This window comes from Bos mutus, chromosome 3 (genome assembly GCF_027580195.1).
Source record: "Bos mutus isolate GX-2022 chromosome 3, NWIPB_WYAK_1.1, whole genome shotgun sequence".
In the NCBI taxonomy this organism is placed as follows: domain Eukaryota; kingdom Metazoa; phylum Chordata; class Mammalia; order Artiodactyla; family Bovidae; genus Bos; species Bos mutus.
The window spans coordinates 5,158,699-5,175,377 of record NC_091619.1 but is presented as its reverse complement, the minus strand read 5'-3'; the positions used below and the strand labels follow the sequence as shown (position 1 = coordinate 5,175,377).

The window sequence follows — 16,679 nt, the reverse complement described above, 5'->3', positions numbered from 1 at the left end:
AGCCAAATGAAATTCTAATTAGTAAAACTTGATTTAAATATAAATGCTTATCTTCTATAGAAATTTACATAATCTTTGTTGCAATAATATAAGATGTATTTCTTAAAATAAATGAAACCCACACATAAGCTTCAATGATTTCATTAAACTAGTGGATGACTAGAGATGACTTCTCCCTGTTTGTTTTTCAAATTTCTGAGCATTGAGATAGTCCTTTTGAAACTGAAAAAACATTTTAAATTGATCACAGTTATCTATTAATGGCTGAGGCTATTTGGTAAGAGTTCTGCAGAAATATGAAAACCTCATTAAGACAATTTAAAAAGTTGCTTCTAATAACCAAAGAATTTATAAACAATTTGATAATTAAAAAAAAAAAACTTCTATGCTCCAAAACTTAAGAACTTTGAGTCTCTTCTATATCAGTTTTATGGCTTAAGAAAGGTATATCACTCGGTTCTAAAAACCAGATCTACCAATTTCAGAATTTCCAATCAAATCTGAGTTAGAAGCTTTCACGAATCATAAAAAGAATTTAAAACTAAAATTAATTTCAAATGAGTTTTTCAAACCATTTCCTAAGAACAAAATATGAAACACACACTCTTTCAATTCAGCTCTTTTTAAAAGGAATTTAAAAGAGGCTTTAAGACTAACAGCAAATGATACATATTGGCTACCATGCTTTGATACCAGTCCTGAAATAGGCTCATTACAATAAAAGCTTTTGCAACCATATGCAAGGAGAAATCATAAAGGGCTTGATTTTTGCAGAAGTAGGCACCAGCTCCAAATTTGTTTGATATAGTGTTAGAACAGGGAGAAAAATGCAAATACCAGAAATCTGAACTAAAAAGGACAAGCATATTTTCTTAGTAAAAGACATGCTTGGGTATTAGAGATAATTTATTTCAATCTCGCATAGAGTCAGCATCAAGAAATTGAAACTCCAAAACTTTGGCCACCTGATGCAAAGAACTGACTCACTGGAAAAGACTGATGCTGGGAAAGACTGAAGGCAGGAGGAGAAGGGGACGACAGAGGATGAGATGGCTGGATGACATCACCGACTCGATGGACATGAGTTTGAGCAAGCTGTGAGAGCTGGTGATGGACAGGGAAGCCTGGTGTGCTGCAGTCCATGGGGTTGCAAAGAGTTGGACATGACTAAGCAACTGAACTGAACTGGCATAGGGTATGACAGTTTAAAAGAATAAGAAACAAGCAAGATGATGGTAGTATTATGTATGGAACAGGTATTTTAAACCTTAGATGATTAACTATGGTTGAAAAACAAGCAACAATTGGACTTCCTTACACTGTCGATTACACACTGGCATGCAATTACATGCCTGTCAAACGACATCAACTGACGTAGAATTCCTGGCACTTAATCTGAATCAGATCTAATACCTTACAAGGGAAATAAAGAGAACTCTTGAGGAAGAATGTTAAATGCAACCAGAAGTCTTTCTATTAGGCAATATCTTTTGTTTTTTACAAGGTCCAATTTGAAAGATGCAGGCTTTTCAGAAGTTCAATGAAAGAATAAACTTGTTCTATCTTGGGGCATCATTTTTTAGAAGTTTACTTTGAAAATAAAGCTTCCACTAAACCAGTTTACAATTTTTTCTCATCTATATAGGTTAATATAGACACATATTCATGTATATTTTAGTAAAACGGGCTCAGTTATAAGGATGTGTTATAGTTATAAATATAAATAAAAATTTTTTAAAGGTGATTATGTCTCTAATTCACTTCACTCAGGAAGAAACAGCTATTTTACTCCTTCAAGTGAAAAAGATAAGGAAAATGAAAAAGAAGAGGTGCCCAAAATCACCATGCTCTTCCTGCATAGACTTTGACACTACCCCAGAAAAAAAAGTAATGAACATCACTATTCACTTAGAAAAACAAAACCACCCACTAGAAATGTGGTATAATTCAAAATAAGAAATATTTCTTTTTTAAAAAAGATGCAAAAGAAAACATCTCTGCTTTACACATTAAACAATTCTTACTGTTAAATAGGAAATGTTTTTATAGCAGCCTTTAGAGTCAAGTCTGTACGATAAAGGTTCATGCTGGTTTTCACCCTTGGCAACCAAAATGCATTGTTGAAAAGAAACTCCTAAACAAAAAAGTCTCCTTCAAAAGTGATTTCATTCATTAAATGGGGAAACGGGGGAGTGAGGGAGGAATGATTAAGATCAATGAAAAGAGAAGATAATCATGTTTTGATCCTATCTGAAGCAAGATCTGAAGGTAGTTTCACTTATAGTAAGGAAAGATATTGCAAAAAAAGGGGGGAAGGGAGTAGAATCACAAGCAAGTTTTAATAATAGATTCTAGACTCTCACTTGGATAGTTACCTAGTTTCAGAGGGTCTTATATTATGTGAGAAAAATTTCCAATGGGAAATACATTCTCATTTTTCACAAAAATAAATTTAATCCCTCATAATTTCCCTACCAAAAACTCATTTGAGGAATAATTTATTGCATGAAAGTATTACTTAAAATACATTAAAAGATTAAGGTCATAACTTATTATGCGTAGTCTTAAAAAACTCTCATGAGGATTCAGGGCACTTTTAGCTGAATGGGAAAAAAAGATGAAGCTGTCAATTGTACATGGGAATAATCTCATTCTTGTATATAAAAAGGCAACAAAAGTAACTCCCACTCTTTTTCCAATTGTGTATTATATAACTTCCACAAATGCTGATTTTGAGTGACGAAGATCCTCAAATAATACTAATACTGAAAAAAAAAGTGAAAGTGAAAGTGAGGTAGCTCAGTCCTGTCTGACTCTTTGCCACTCCATGGACTGTAGCCTGCCAGGTTCCTCCGTCCATGGGATTTCCAGGCAAGAGTACTGGAGTGGGTTGCCACTTCCTTCTCCAGGAGATCTTCCCAACCTAGGGATTGAACCTGGGTCTCCCGCATTGTAGGCAGACGCTTTACCGTCTGAGCCACCGGTAAAGTCCCACTGAAAAAGTTTTCAATAAATATACTTCAGCTGGCTGAAGTATCTTCATCACCAGATAAAGTAGAATTCTGAAAAAAAACAAAAAACAAAAACCCACCATGGAAGAAAGATTCATCATTCAATAACTGCAAAAAATTCTCTGATGCATAAGGTGACTCAGGGTATAGTAATTTACCTTACCGGCAAATAAAATTTGAAAATGCTGGACTTGAAATACACCAACAATATAGATCACTACTGAGATGACAATGGTTTCCCCTAAACTGGGCAGCAAAAGCAGGAAGGAGGAAAAAACCCAGTCACATTTTAGAGGCTTTAGATTTTAAAAATGACCCATATAATTTGACAGGAAAACTTTTAAGAAATAAGAAATATCTTAAGGGACAAAAGGGTACAGGAGTTGAAAATCAGTTGAGGGCAAAAAATGTGATATAAAGCTTGAAGGACTTAGCAGGGACTTAAACAAATGGATATACAGAAGAAACTCTAAACTGTGTGTAAAAGGAAAATAGATGATGCTGAGGTGGCAGAAGATTGTGCCAGGAAGCCATTTTCACAGATTTCTCTCCAGTCTAAGGGAGGTATAGATGCCCATTTCTTTAGAACAACTGAGATCTATCCCTCTTTATATGCTCATTTTTCTTACACATCAGAGTTGAAAAATACCAAAGGTATGAGTCCAGCTGAGGAGGAGGAAAACTACACATCTGAAAATTAAAGTTCAGATAAGCACACAGGCCATCAAAAAATGATTTTTATTTCAATTTGCTAAATTGAAAGCATACAATGACCTAAACGCATCCCTTTAAACTCTTTTTCTTGCAAAAAACAAAAGATGGTATAAAAGGAGCATTTCTGAGGTTTGAACAAAGTAACAGAGCAGAACCTTAAGAAAAGCGTCATTGAACTTTCTTTAAAACTTTTTTTTAATTAACCCCTGAAACCATTCGATATCACCAATGCCATAAAAAAAGAAACCTTAGCCAACATTCATCTATAAAGCTGTTTTTAAAATGGCCATCCTTTCTCCTTGACCAGCCTTACCACCTTCAACCAGATGGCTTGATCCCATTCTCTCTCCCCAAAGAAAAATCAAATAAAAATTACACCAAGAGGATTTAGTATGAGGATAAGCTACGAAACAGTCTCTAAAGAGTAACGCACATTTCCAGTTGTTTCGTCACCTGTAGATAACCAGCCTTCTGAACAGCTCAGCCAACTCCTGAAGGAAGTAGGGTGGAGAAAGGTCCTCAGTAAAGGTTGTCAGTGTTGGTGCTCCGCGGGGTCTTGATCTTCTCGATATTCTTGAGGATTACATCATGCAAAGTGGCATACTGGTTCCGTAAATGGAGCAGGATCTGGCGCACACTCAGGTACTCATTTTCGTCGACCTCCGCTACAGTGCGGCGATAATCTTCTACCTGGGGATATTTCACTATCTTTGATACCAACTTTGCCCTGGTGTTGTAGTAGGTGGAGAAGCGGCGTAGATAGGAGGCTGCTGTGCTCTCCACGGTCCACAGCTGGTCCACGGTGTCTTCCTGGATGGACACGCCGAAGTTGTTGCCGTCTTCCACCTTCGGAATGAGCAGCTGCACCCACATCCGCACCGTGTTGCATTTCTCTCTCAGCAGCTCGATCTCAGGCTTTACACGCTCAATCAGCTCCACCAGATGCTGGTTGCTCCGCAGAAGCTGTCCCTCGCCGCCAGGCAGTGCTAGTACCTTGATGGAGGACTGGGTCTGCAGAGGTGGCGGATCCCGCTTGGGCCCATCACCCGCAGTGTCTGGGGTGATGAGGCTTTCTGGGGCAATGAGGCTCTCTGGGGCTGGCACTGAACGGATTCTGGACAAGTCTTGCAGGCGGAGCTCCTGGACGCGACTATCTAGCTCCGAGAGCTTCTGAGGGAAGAAGGTGGACACTAGATCCTCGGCCTCCTGGGCGATGCGGGCCCGGAATGAATCTACTTTCCCCAGCACGTCCTGCTCTAGCTTCAGTGGAGAAGCCATGACCGCCAGGGGCGTCGAATGTTGGAGCAGATACGGGTTTGGGCTTCCGGCGCCACCGCCAACTCCCAACAGACCAGGGCCCGCTAGGCCGAAGTGACGTCCCAGGGTCTCTGCGGACTGGCACGCGGTGGAAGCGGAGCCGCACGCTGACCACTCCCGATGGCACCCTGACCACATGTGTGTAGGTGGGGAGGGAGCCCAGCCGGATCTAGTTATCTGGGCGGCCCATCCCCTATTTACTGGCCCCTACAGGCTGGAAGACAGTTCCAAAGAACATCGTTAAACTTAAGCTGTGACGATGGAAGTCAAGGAAATCCACAGTCCTTAGATCCAGAATACACAATCTCTTTTGAAAGTCACCTCACGAAATGGGCTCCCAAGAGCAAGTCTCACTTATGAAGGGCTTTAAATCACATCTTTACATGTAATCTGAGACTATCCATGCTTTCCCCTTAGAAAGTCAGAGGGCTTCCCTGGTGACTCAGTCGGTAAAGAATCTGCCCGCAATGGGGAAGATGCGGGTTCGATCCCTGGGTTGGGAGGATCCCCTGGAGGAGGGCACGGCAACCCACTCCAGTATTCTTGCCTGGAGAAGCTCCATGGACAAAGGATCCTGGTGGGCTACAGCCCACGGGGTCGCAAAGAGTCGGACACGACTGAGCAACTAAGCATACATAAAAAGTCAGAAGCGAGTGCACTATTATATTTTTAATCAAGTTAGAAAACTTCTGAGATCTTCTATGGCTTACTTCACATAATTTTTAGTTTAAATTTATAGCAAATGTTAAGTTACAGAACTTTTCTAAAAATTCATTTTGGTGAATAATCACAGTTAAATCTAGACTGTAGATTAAAGTAACAGATTTCCTGAATTCTAAGTGTATGGTGCTTACTGAGGTTAATATCCTTGTTTTTAGGAAGCACACACTACAATATTAAGGGATAAAGTGGTATGATGCATTTACCTATTCTCAGATGCTTCAGAAAAAGTGTGTATGTTTGTCAGTGTGTGCATGTGTATAGAGAATGAGAATGCTGAAGCATGTGGAGAAATGATAAAAATTGATGACTCTGTATAGACTGTATGAGAGATCAGTATTAGTCTTATAAATTCTCTGTAAGTTTCTACTTAATTCAAAATAAAAAGTAAAAAAACTACCTTTTCCTTAAAGTTTTCTGGAATCATAAAGACAAATTCGATAGTCTTCTAAACTCTCACCCTATTTATTTATATTCATTTTCCTTTCCCTGAAATATTTTCCTTTTCTTCTTTGCAACCCACAGAGTAAAATCCATGCCACTCACTTTTATTCTAAAATTATTGAAGTTTAGGGTTTTTTTTTTTTTAAGGATTATTCTAAAGATGCTATAGTATAGTTTCAAATGTAACTGTCACTTTGATAAGGCTGTAAACTCCTTCAGGACAGGAGCCAAGTTTTAATTTATTTCCTTTACAGGTGCTCAATACATGCCTGATGAAATGATCTTGACATAATAAGATTTTAGCTAACTAGAACTTCAGAATATCTAGAACCAAAAGGAAAATATCAACAAGACAAATATGTTGTTACAGGTTGGGTCCCTAGCAAGCAGAGAAGTTGCTTACTGGAAGTTTATTAGGGAGTGTTCTTAAGATAAACACCTATGGAAAGGAAGAGACAGAACTGGGAGAAGTTGGACTTCAATGCAATCTCAGAGCCTTGACGGACCCCATGGGGAACTGGGTAATGCCCTTCAGAGTTATCCTGAGATGGGGTCAAGGGAGTTCTGAAGAGGGCTCTTTGGCGGCAGGACTTCTTGCAGTTGGGAAATAAAAACTTAAGTTCTGAGGAGGGATCTGGGGAGCTCATCACAGCTTCAACTACATATGTAAAACACTAAGATACCATAATCCAAATGGAAAAAAAATACCTCATTGGGAGTGGTAATGGGGTTGAAGAGAAGCATCAAGAAAGTCTTAGAAAGTAAAATTAACATGGTGATAGTTTTAGATATGGCGAGATGAGAAAAAGCAGAATTCAATATTATGCAAGTTTTTTTTTTTTGGCTTAGGTAAATAATTTCTATTTATACTTATATTAAACCTCTCCTATGGGGTCACTAAGAGTCTGACACGACTGAGCGACTTCACTTTCACTTTTCACTTTCATGCATTGGAGACGTAAATGGCAACCCGCTCCAGTGTTCTTGCCTGGAGAATCCCAGGGACGGTGGAGCCTGGTGGACTGCCATCTATGGGGTCACACAGAGTCGGACACGACTGAAGCGACTTAGCAGCAGCAGCAGCAAGAGGTGATTTAAATATACATACATTTTTTACACACACATATTTACATTCGAGTTATGAGAATTTAGATAGAGCTGTCAAATAGAAAAGAAAAAGCAGATCTTGAAACATGACCACAATTTCCCAAATGTTGATTTTCTTCATAACTTTGTCTATAAAAGATTACAATAGGGCCAGCATGGAAATTCCTTTTTGTACTAATAACATCCTCAAAGGTATTAATATATATGGTTTAACAGATGGTTATTTTGTTTTCAAAGAGAAAACATTTCTAGCTGCTTTTTAACTGAAGCATAGTTGCTTACACTGCTGTGTCAGTTTCCGCTGTACAGCAAAGTGAGTCAGCCACACATACACATATATCCCCTCTCTTCCAGTTGCTGTTTTAAAAAAGGAGAGAAGTTTCTTTCTGTTTATAAGTGATTAATGTAGCCATTTATGTGAAATTATTTTCTTTACTTGTCTAATGATAAAATATAAAATCCTTTGGGGGATTTAACTGCTCTTTTTTCTGATGTGATGTAAGAATTTTATTTATTTGTAATGTTTTCTGGTCTTGTGAATGAAAGTAGCAGTTGGTAGGAAAGTAATAGCTCCTAATTCTTCTTCTGCCATCAACCATCAGCAGTCAGTTTTAAAGATTATTTAATGCACTTGCATGCCTTGATTTGACCCATGAAATTAACACCAAGTGCTAACAGGTGGAGGAAGGCTAGGGACAGCTGTATAGACTGTTGTCTCGTTCAGTTCAGTTTCTCCTTTCTTCACAGCCCAGTAGGGTTCATCATGAACTGATGCCAATAACAGACACCCCGCTCGTCTTTTAGAAATACCAACAGATCTATGGATTGATTTGTCCTTTAAATATCTTCCAAATCTGAAACTTCCCTGTGAAGATGGGATTCTGTGGTGCTAAGTTCCACTTACAAAACTAAACAACTATTGTTGTATCAACTATTGGAGACACCTGTAAGTGTGCGACATGGATTGGAATGTAATCTTCCAAACTAAGCTTTTTTCCCCCCCACTGATTTCTGTCTATGAAAGTTAGAAGAAATATCATCAGTGGGGCTATATCTAGATAATCGTAAGACTCTGGTGGGTGGTAATATTTATGTCTTTATAAAACCTCAACTCTGGGTTGCAATGGATCTTACGTTATCTAGACCAAATGGTTTCATTTACCACGTGTGAACACCCCCAAGTGAGCAATTTCTAGGCCTGGGAAATATATCATGTCTCTTCCTTCATTCTTCTTCCTAGACTGCTGTAAGTAAAGGTACAGAAATAAACAGTCTGCAGTGCCTTTTTGTCAGAATCAAGTCTCCACATCTAACATGATCATGGCTTTAAATGAAGTGAAAGAAATTGAATGTGTTAAGTCACTCAGTCGTGTCTCTTTGCGACCCCATGGACTATCGCCTGCCAGGCTTCTCCGTCCATGGAATTCTCCAGGCAAGAATACTGGAATGGGTTGCCATGCCCTTCTTCAGGGGATCTTCCCAACCCAGGGATCAAACCTGGGTCTCCTGCATTTCAGGCAGATTCTTTACTGTCTGAGCCACCAGGGAAGTCAAGTTGGCAATATAGGCATTGTGGTTAAAGTTTGAAGTTAGTCATGTTCAGATCTTAAGCTTTGCTACTTACTGTGACTCAGGCTAAGTTATCTAACCTCTCTGTGCTTCATTTTCTTCATCTATAATAATATCTATAAAATTATTTTGAGGATTAAATTAGTTAATACATGTAAAGAGTTTAGCAGAGGGCCTGGAATATAGTAATTGTTCAATAAATGTTAGCTATTATTGAAGGAGGGTCTATCAACAGTCCAAAATCTCCCTTTACTCTTAGGAGTAGAACTATGTATTCTAGACAAACAAAACAAGATATAATTTTCTCGTTCACTGTCTTATTATTTAGCAGTGATGACTAATTGTACTACACAGTTGAATATAAGTATCTTTTTTTAATGGCTTGAATTTCTCAGATCATCAGTATTTAGAGTCCATATCACAGAGAGCATGGGTGAAGTTAAGCACAAAGGTTTATTGGCTACCTTGACTGAAAACTCTGTTTCTAAATAGAACCCCTTCTTGCAAAAGCCATATCTTCAGCAATTTCACATTATTTTTATCTTACAAATTACATAATTGGGATAGTTTGGAAACAGTGATGTCTACTTTCAAGGGTCCTTAAAAATCACTGATTTTAACAAAAATCCACTGATTTTCGGGTCCTAGATTCTTGACTTTTTAAGATGCTATGGCCAGTGGCTCTCCATTCAAGTCACTGATAGCTTCCTTGTTTACAAACTGCCTGGATCAGTAATGTACTGAAGGACTTCCCTGGTGGTACAAAGGATAAGAATATGCCTGCCAATGCAGGGGACATGCGTTGGATCCCTGGTCCAGAAGGATTGATTCCACATGCTGCGAAGCAACTAAGCCTGTGTACCACAACTACTGAGCCCACGTTCTAGGCCTGCGAGCTGCCACCGCTGAGGCCTGTGCTCCCCAACGAGAAGCCCCTGCAGCGAGAAGCCCGTGCACCACCACAAGGGGCAGGCCCCGCCCACCGCAACCACAGAAAGCCTGCATGCAGCAGCGAGGACCCAGTGCAGCCCAAAATAATAAAAATGATGTACTGGACGGATAAGTAATCTTCTAGTTCAGTATTTTTCAAACTGAAGCCCACTGGTTCCCTATAATTATTTGTGTGTCTTCATTTTGATGATAAATTAATTGATGTAAGCATATTGTGGATCATATTATAACTGCCATGTGATCTGGGGCCCAGCAATTACATTTTTATGATTATGATGGTACCAAGTATATCTACCTTAATTGATGAGAGAGGAGCCTATTAAGTGGTGTTGGTTTAGTTGCTAAGTTGTGTCCGACTCTTGCAACCCCATGGACTGTAGCCCACCAGGCTCCTCTGTCCATGGGATTTGCCAGGTGGGAATAGTGGAGTAGGTTGCCATTTCCTTCTGAGAAAGGAGCCTATTAGGTATGATTATCCATTTTTCCCTTCTCCCAAATAACTGTTAATCCAATAGAGCAAAAGGTTTTTTTAGTGGCTCAAATAGAGAAAACCTGTGGGAGAATTAATTGGAATTAATAATATGAAAATGTTTAATTAAAAATGAAAAGCGCTTGCACCATGAGAGTCGGTACTTCACTTATCAGTAGTAACTTACACAAGAACATAGTCTATGACATAAATCCATGTTGTTGATTTGAATTTTATTTTTGTAATATTATTTATATTTAATTTATATATTTATATTATATAATAGAATTATATTATTTTGGTTTAGTACTTGTAAACTAAAAGTAGGGGATGTTTCGAGTTTTATGTTTATATGTACTTAATAAACATAAGTCAATGCTGGCAGAGAATTTCTTCCTTTAAAAGTAAAAATCCTCTTCTAATGCCTTATGTGAACAATTCCAGAGTTATCTTCCTGAAATGTGTTATCAGATTTCTCTCAAATTCCTTAAGCATAGCCTACAAGTTCCTTCCTGACCTATTTCCTGCCATCTTTTATTTCCCAGAACCAACTCTACATTCCAATAACATGTCCTATGCTTTTACAAATTCAGCTTTCTCTGTGTAAAATGCCACACTGCATCATTTTTCTCTCACTCTGTCTTACTCATCTTGCTATAATCAACTCAAGAACGTTTCCTGATGCCACCTGCTTCCTTGTTAGATGAAGTTATTGCTTCTGGCACAGGTTAAATAGTATAAGATCTACCTCATAAAGCTGTTGAAAGGATTAAATGAAATAACATATAAAGCATCTAGAACAATACATTCTTCATAAATAGTAGTAGTTTCATTTGTATCTTAAAGTATTCTGCATATATCTCTTTTATAGTTCCTATCACAGTATTGTAAGTCTGGATTTACATGTCACTTTTCTCCACCATAAGTTCTTTGAGGATAAGCATTTCAGTTCTTTGATTTCTGTATGTCCTTTAATGGCAGTGTGCCAGGTAACAATAAGTGTTCAATGAATATTTACTGAATAAATTAATGAAGTATAATAAAATGTATCAGACATGACCTAACTAGCAAAAGAGATGAGATTCTCAAGCAACTTATTTTTTCGTTTTCCCCTGAAAAGCTGCTGAACTATCCTACGTCACATAAAAATCCATTTTAGAGATCTAACAGTGGTCTTCTGGGCTGAACTCTTTAGGGATTTATAGGGAAAGTAGGAAATATATTTCTTTTTTCTCCCATCAACAGCATGCAGAGTTTTACATTCTGCTTTTGACTCTGGTAATATGCCAGAATTCTAGCAATCACAGTATTGCTTAGTTCTAAGAAGGAGCTCTTACATAAACAACTGGAGTTGGTCTTTCGAACAGTAGTTACGCATCACTACGTGTTTGTGCAAAATGAACATCTCAGGAGTACTAGAGAGGTACACACACAAGGGATACGGGCGGGGCTGGCTGACTCATGCGCCTACTGTTTACTTACAGCTTCTTATTAGGATGGCATTTGTTTTATTTGGCAAATATACAAGATTTCACTGACTGAGAGAGGAAGATGTAAGAAAATGCCCAAGCATAAAACTTCTACCCTTGAATAATAATCTGTAACTCGGTGCTGTATCAACAGACTCCCCAGGGGCTGGTGCAAGCTGAAACCACTCCAGAATTACAAATTTCATGAGCTGTAGACTTTACTGCTAAAAGTGAAGTAGTGGTTAACTAAAGATTTTATTCTTCCACAGACACGTCCATTTATAAATGCTAAATTCACTAGTTGGGGCTAAATTTTTGATTAGTATATAAAATATGTATGATGAGTTTCTAATTTCTGTAAATAATTCTGACCAGCAGAAATAGTCAAATGTACATTTCAAAAACCAAACCAAAGAATGTATATGCTTCAACCTGAAAAAATGTACTTTCTTTATGTTCGTTTAAAATTACTCGGTCCTTTCACTTTGATTTTCCTTCTTATCCCTTATCACAAACTGAAATTCTATTACATGTTTATCTATTTGTTGTTTCCAGGCTCTAGAACATAAAATCAAGAGCTTTTTTTTGTTTTGTTTATTGGATTCTTTGCAGTGAGAACAGCTTAGAACATAATGGCTACTCAATAAATATTTTGTTGGATGAATGACAGTAAACTTGTTTAAATCTCTTGATTTAAATAACTCTTTGAGGATAACTGCATTTGGAAAAACTTTTAAATTATGAAAGTAAGGTAATTATTCAAATAGTCGTAACTTAGTATGAATAAAGTTTTTGGAACAATAAAAGCAATCCTTAAATATCTGAAGAAAAAATGTTTTATGACGATCTCTCATATTTATGTTTTCTCTTAAAGAGCAACAAAAGAGGCACTACTTGTTTTAAAAAATTTGGATTTTGGTATTTATCACTTCCATTTACCTTCTTAAAATATATGTTTTTTCCCAAGATGAAAAGATTCATATTTTGAAAGATGGAAAATATAACTCCTTAGCTTTCTATTTTCAACTCAAGTCAACTACACCAAATTGCAGTAAAGTTAAAAAAAATACAGATAAAAACAATTGAATTTGGACTTATTTTGGTTCTAATAAGTACTTTGCTTAAGGAGATGCTATGCTTTCCTGAATGTAACCTGAACACAAAGTTGGTAAAATAATCCTAGGAGGATAAAAGTTTTCAAAAAACTTAGCAATCATATATGCACAGAAATTAGGTTGATCACTTCTTTTTGTATGGTAAATAATACATATACTTATTTTACTAAAATATAAGCAAGATAAACTTCATAGCTAAAAAGCTGACCCCAAAGCCTCAGTCTTAAGTTGTTTCATCAGAATAGACTTGAACTATTTATAATCTGAATTCAAATTATTTTATCTTTAATTATTGATCTACTTAATAGTCTATGGTGGACTTCCCTGGTGGTCCAGTGACTAAAACTCTGAGCTCCCAGTTCAGGGGGACCAATTCAGGGATGTTTGATCGCTAGTCCGGGAACTGATTCCACATGCCACAACTAAGAGTTGGCATGCTGTAAAAGACCCTACATGCCACAGCTAAGACCCAGTGCAGCCAAATAAATACATAACTATATCTTTTAAAAACCTATGAGCTTCCATTATATATAAAAATGTCAGGTAACAGGTTTCATCTAAAAATGAACAACAGAATTAGAACCTTGTGCAGTAATGTCTATTAATATTAAACCTATGCTGACATTAACTGTTTCAAAAACTATATATGATTTTATGTGTGCTATTAAAATTTATAGGAAAACAAGACTAGTTTTATGCTACAAATATGTAATATTTACTAAATCTTCTGGATGACCTATCACATCCATACCAGGCATATGGTTCCTATCTGATATCAATATGGAAAGGTCAGATTAAAGATGACAGTTTCTTTTCAATTATCAGCTGATGTTACTAAAATCATCAAAATGAATGTGACAGAGTCAATTTGAATAAATCCTAAAAACAGCAGAAAACCTGGTGTCTTCTGTTACTTCATGTTCTGTCGGTAATCTAAGTATCTAGTTTCTGCAGGCATCACATGAAATGAATATTGAAATAGAATTAATTTAGGAAATCACTCAAATCACTTTTTAAAAGACTACTGTAAGAAATTTATAGACTACTGAGGGAGATTCTAGCTGTCCTTCTGTTTGGAAGAGCTCTTCCTTTCAAATTATAATTGCCTTTACCCCCAAAAGGGATAAAGGGTAGGTCTAAATTATGTAAATAAAGCCTTCAAAAAACCTAATTAGATAATGGATAGTAATATAAAAGTCACTGTTGTAAAATGTTGCAGATTTCACACTCTTTCTAATATGTTAATTTTCTGTCTGTTGCTGAATGATAATGGCAAAAAAATGAATATGGGGAGTTGGGGGTGGTATGGGATCATGGATGACTGTGTTATGTCTAATGAAAAACAAACTTTCTTCCCTTGTCCTATCCATTTATAGGTTCTTCAAACTGTAGTCACAGGCTTCAAAGGTCAGTCCCCTGATGACAGAGAAACAGACATATACTGAACACCTACTATGTGTTAAGTACTATCCTATTAAGTACTCTTCTAGTACCTGATTTTTTATATAAAAATTTTTATATAAAATTTCTTAGCCTAAAAAGAGAGAATTATTAATATTAGAGATACTGAGGCTCTGAAAGTGTTTCCCTGAAATCTTTGAGTTTGTAAGCAAGAGAACAGTGCTGGTTGAAATCCAAATATATTCGACTCTAAAGCCCATGCTACATGATTTCTTACAAAAAAAAAAAGGCTGTCTCAGCACCTCCAAAGTTATTTTCTCTACAAACTAAAAATTATGATGACTCATAGCTGATTGGAAATTTTTTTTCTTATTTCTGAATAAGGCTGCATAGTGCTACAGGATAAACTATCTATACCCTCTGTTATTTTTCTACTCTTTAAGCCAACGCCTAAAATATCTGTATGTGCATGTGTATGCACATACATACATGTATTCATACATACATAATACATGTATTTTTAAAAGAATAATTCTAAGGTCAAATCCTATAGGTCTTTTTTACTAAAAAAGGGAGAAATACATAGTAGATTAGACACAAAGTAGTAGCCAGTTCTTTTAAAAACTTTATTTTTAGCTCCTCTTTCCCTTACTTCTCTGTGTATTTCCTAGCACTGAGATCTGTATTGGCACATGTTGTATGTTTATTTCGTCTGGTCTCCAGAACCTTGGTTTGGCAATATCTTCCACTACCCATTACACTTTTGCTGTAATTACCTACAGTATATGTTATGTTTCCAAAAGAGTATATAAATAACATTTCATTGGTTAAGTAGAAAGTCAGGAAACTTGAGGTTGAAGGAGTTCAGTCACAGGATACTATTTTAAGAAGTTCCAGCAAAATGGACAACAAGAAAGTTTTAAGGATAACAAAAGAAAATAGCCTAGTGTAGCTCAGCTGATAAAGAATCTGCCTGTAACACAGGAGACCTGCTTCGATTCCTGGAAAGGGAAGATCCCCTTTAGGGAGGGATAGGCTACCCACTCCTGTATTCTTGGGCTTCCCGGGTGGCTCAGATGGTAAAGAATCGAGAATCCGCCCGCAATGTGGGAGACCTGGGTTCTATCCCTTGGTCAGGAAAATCCCCTGGAGGAGGGCATGGTAACCCACTCCAGTATTCTTGCTTGGAGAATCCCCATGGACAGAGAAGCCTGGCAAACTACAGTCCATAGGGTCGCAAAGAGTTGGACATGGCTCAGTGACTAAGCACATACCCTTTTAAGCTTAGCTTTATTTTAATTCTTCTATTAAAAGCTACTGGACACAAGGAAAAAGAGTTTTTATTTAATTATGTACCTATATAAAATGATGGATATTCAATAAACTTAATGATAGTCATTTCATGATGTGTGTAAGTCAAATCATTATTTTGTACACTTTATACTGTGCTGTGTATCGATTTTATCCCAATAAAACTAGGAGGAAAAAAAACTATGGGATGTAAACAGTATTGAATATCATACAGTACTGGATATCCATATGCAAAAAAATGAACTTTGACCCATCCCTGTGCCATATACAAAAAGTACTTTAAAATGGATCACAGACCTACATGTAAAACCTAAAACTATAAAACTTTTAGAAGCAAACATGAGAAAATCTTTGTGACCTTGGGTTAGACAAAGATTTTTTAGAACAATAAAAATAATACTTAAAGGAAAAAGATGATAGATTGGACTTCATCAACATTAAGATTTCTGCTCTTTTAAAAACACTGGTAAGAAATTGAAAAAACAACAGACTGGGAGAAAATATATCCAAATCAGTAACTGACAAGGGAATTTTATCTAGAATATTTAAGAACTCTCAAATCAATTATAGGAAAACAGCTACAACCCAATTAAAAATGGGCAAAAGATCTGAACAGATACTTTACAAAAGAAGATATATGGATGGCAAATAAGCACATGAAATGATGTTTAAGATTATTTGTCATTAGGGAAATGCAATTAAAACCTGAGATCAGTCAGTTCAGTCACTCAGTTGTGTCCGAATCTCTGCCACCTCATGGACTGCAGCACACCAGGCCTCCCTGTCCATTGCCAACTCCTGGAGCTTACTCAAACTCATGTCCATCGAGTCGGTGATGCCATCCAACCATCTCATCCTCTGTTGTTCACTTATGCTCCTGCCCCCAATCCCTCCCAGCATCAGGGTCTTTTCAAATGAGTCAGTTCTTCACATCAGGTGGCCAAAGTACTGGAGTTTCAGCTTCAGCATCATTCCTTCCAATGAATATTCAGGACTGATTTCCTTTAGGATGGACTGGTTGGATCTCCCTGCAGTTCAAGGGACTCTCAAGAGTCTTCTGCAACACCACAGTTCAAAAGCA

General features: G+C 37.2%; 1 protein-coding gene and 1 pseudogene across 1 annotated transcript in view; both read right to left on the bottom strand.

Moving 5' to 3' along the window:
• ATF6 (activating transcription factor 6) overlaps positions 1-16,679 on the bottom strand; it is a 235,559-nt gene that overhangs the window by 91,514 nt on the left and 127,366 nt on the right. The gene's annotated exons all lie outside the window — the stretch shown is intronic.
• On the bottom strand, positions 3,744-6,240 carry LOC102272485 (proteasome activator complex subunit 3 pseudogene; annotated as a pseudogene).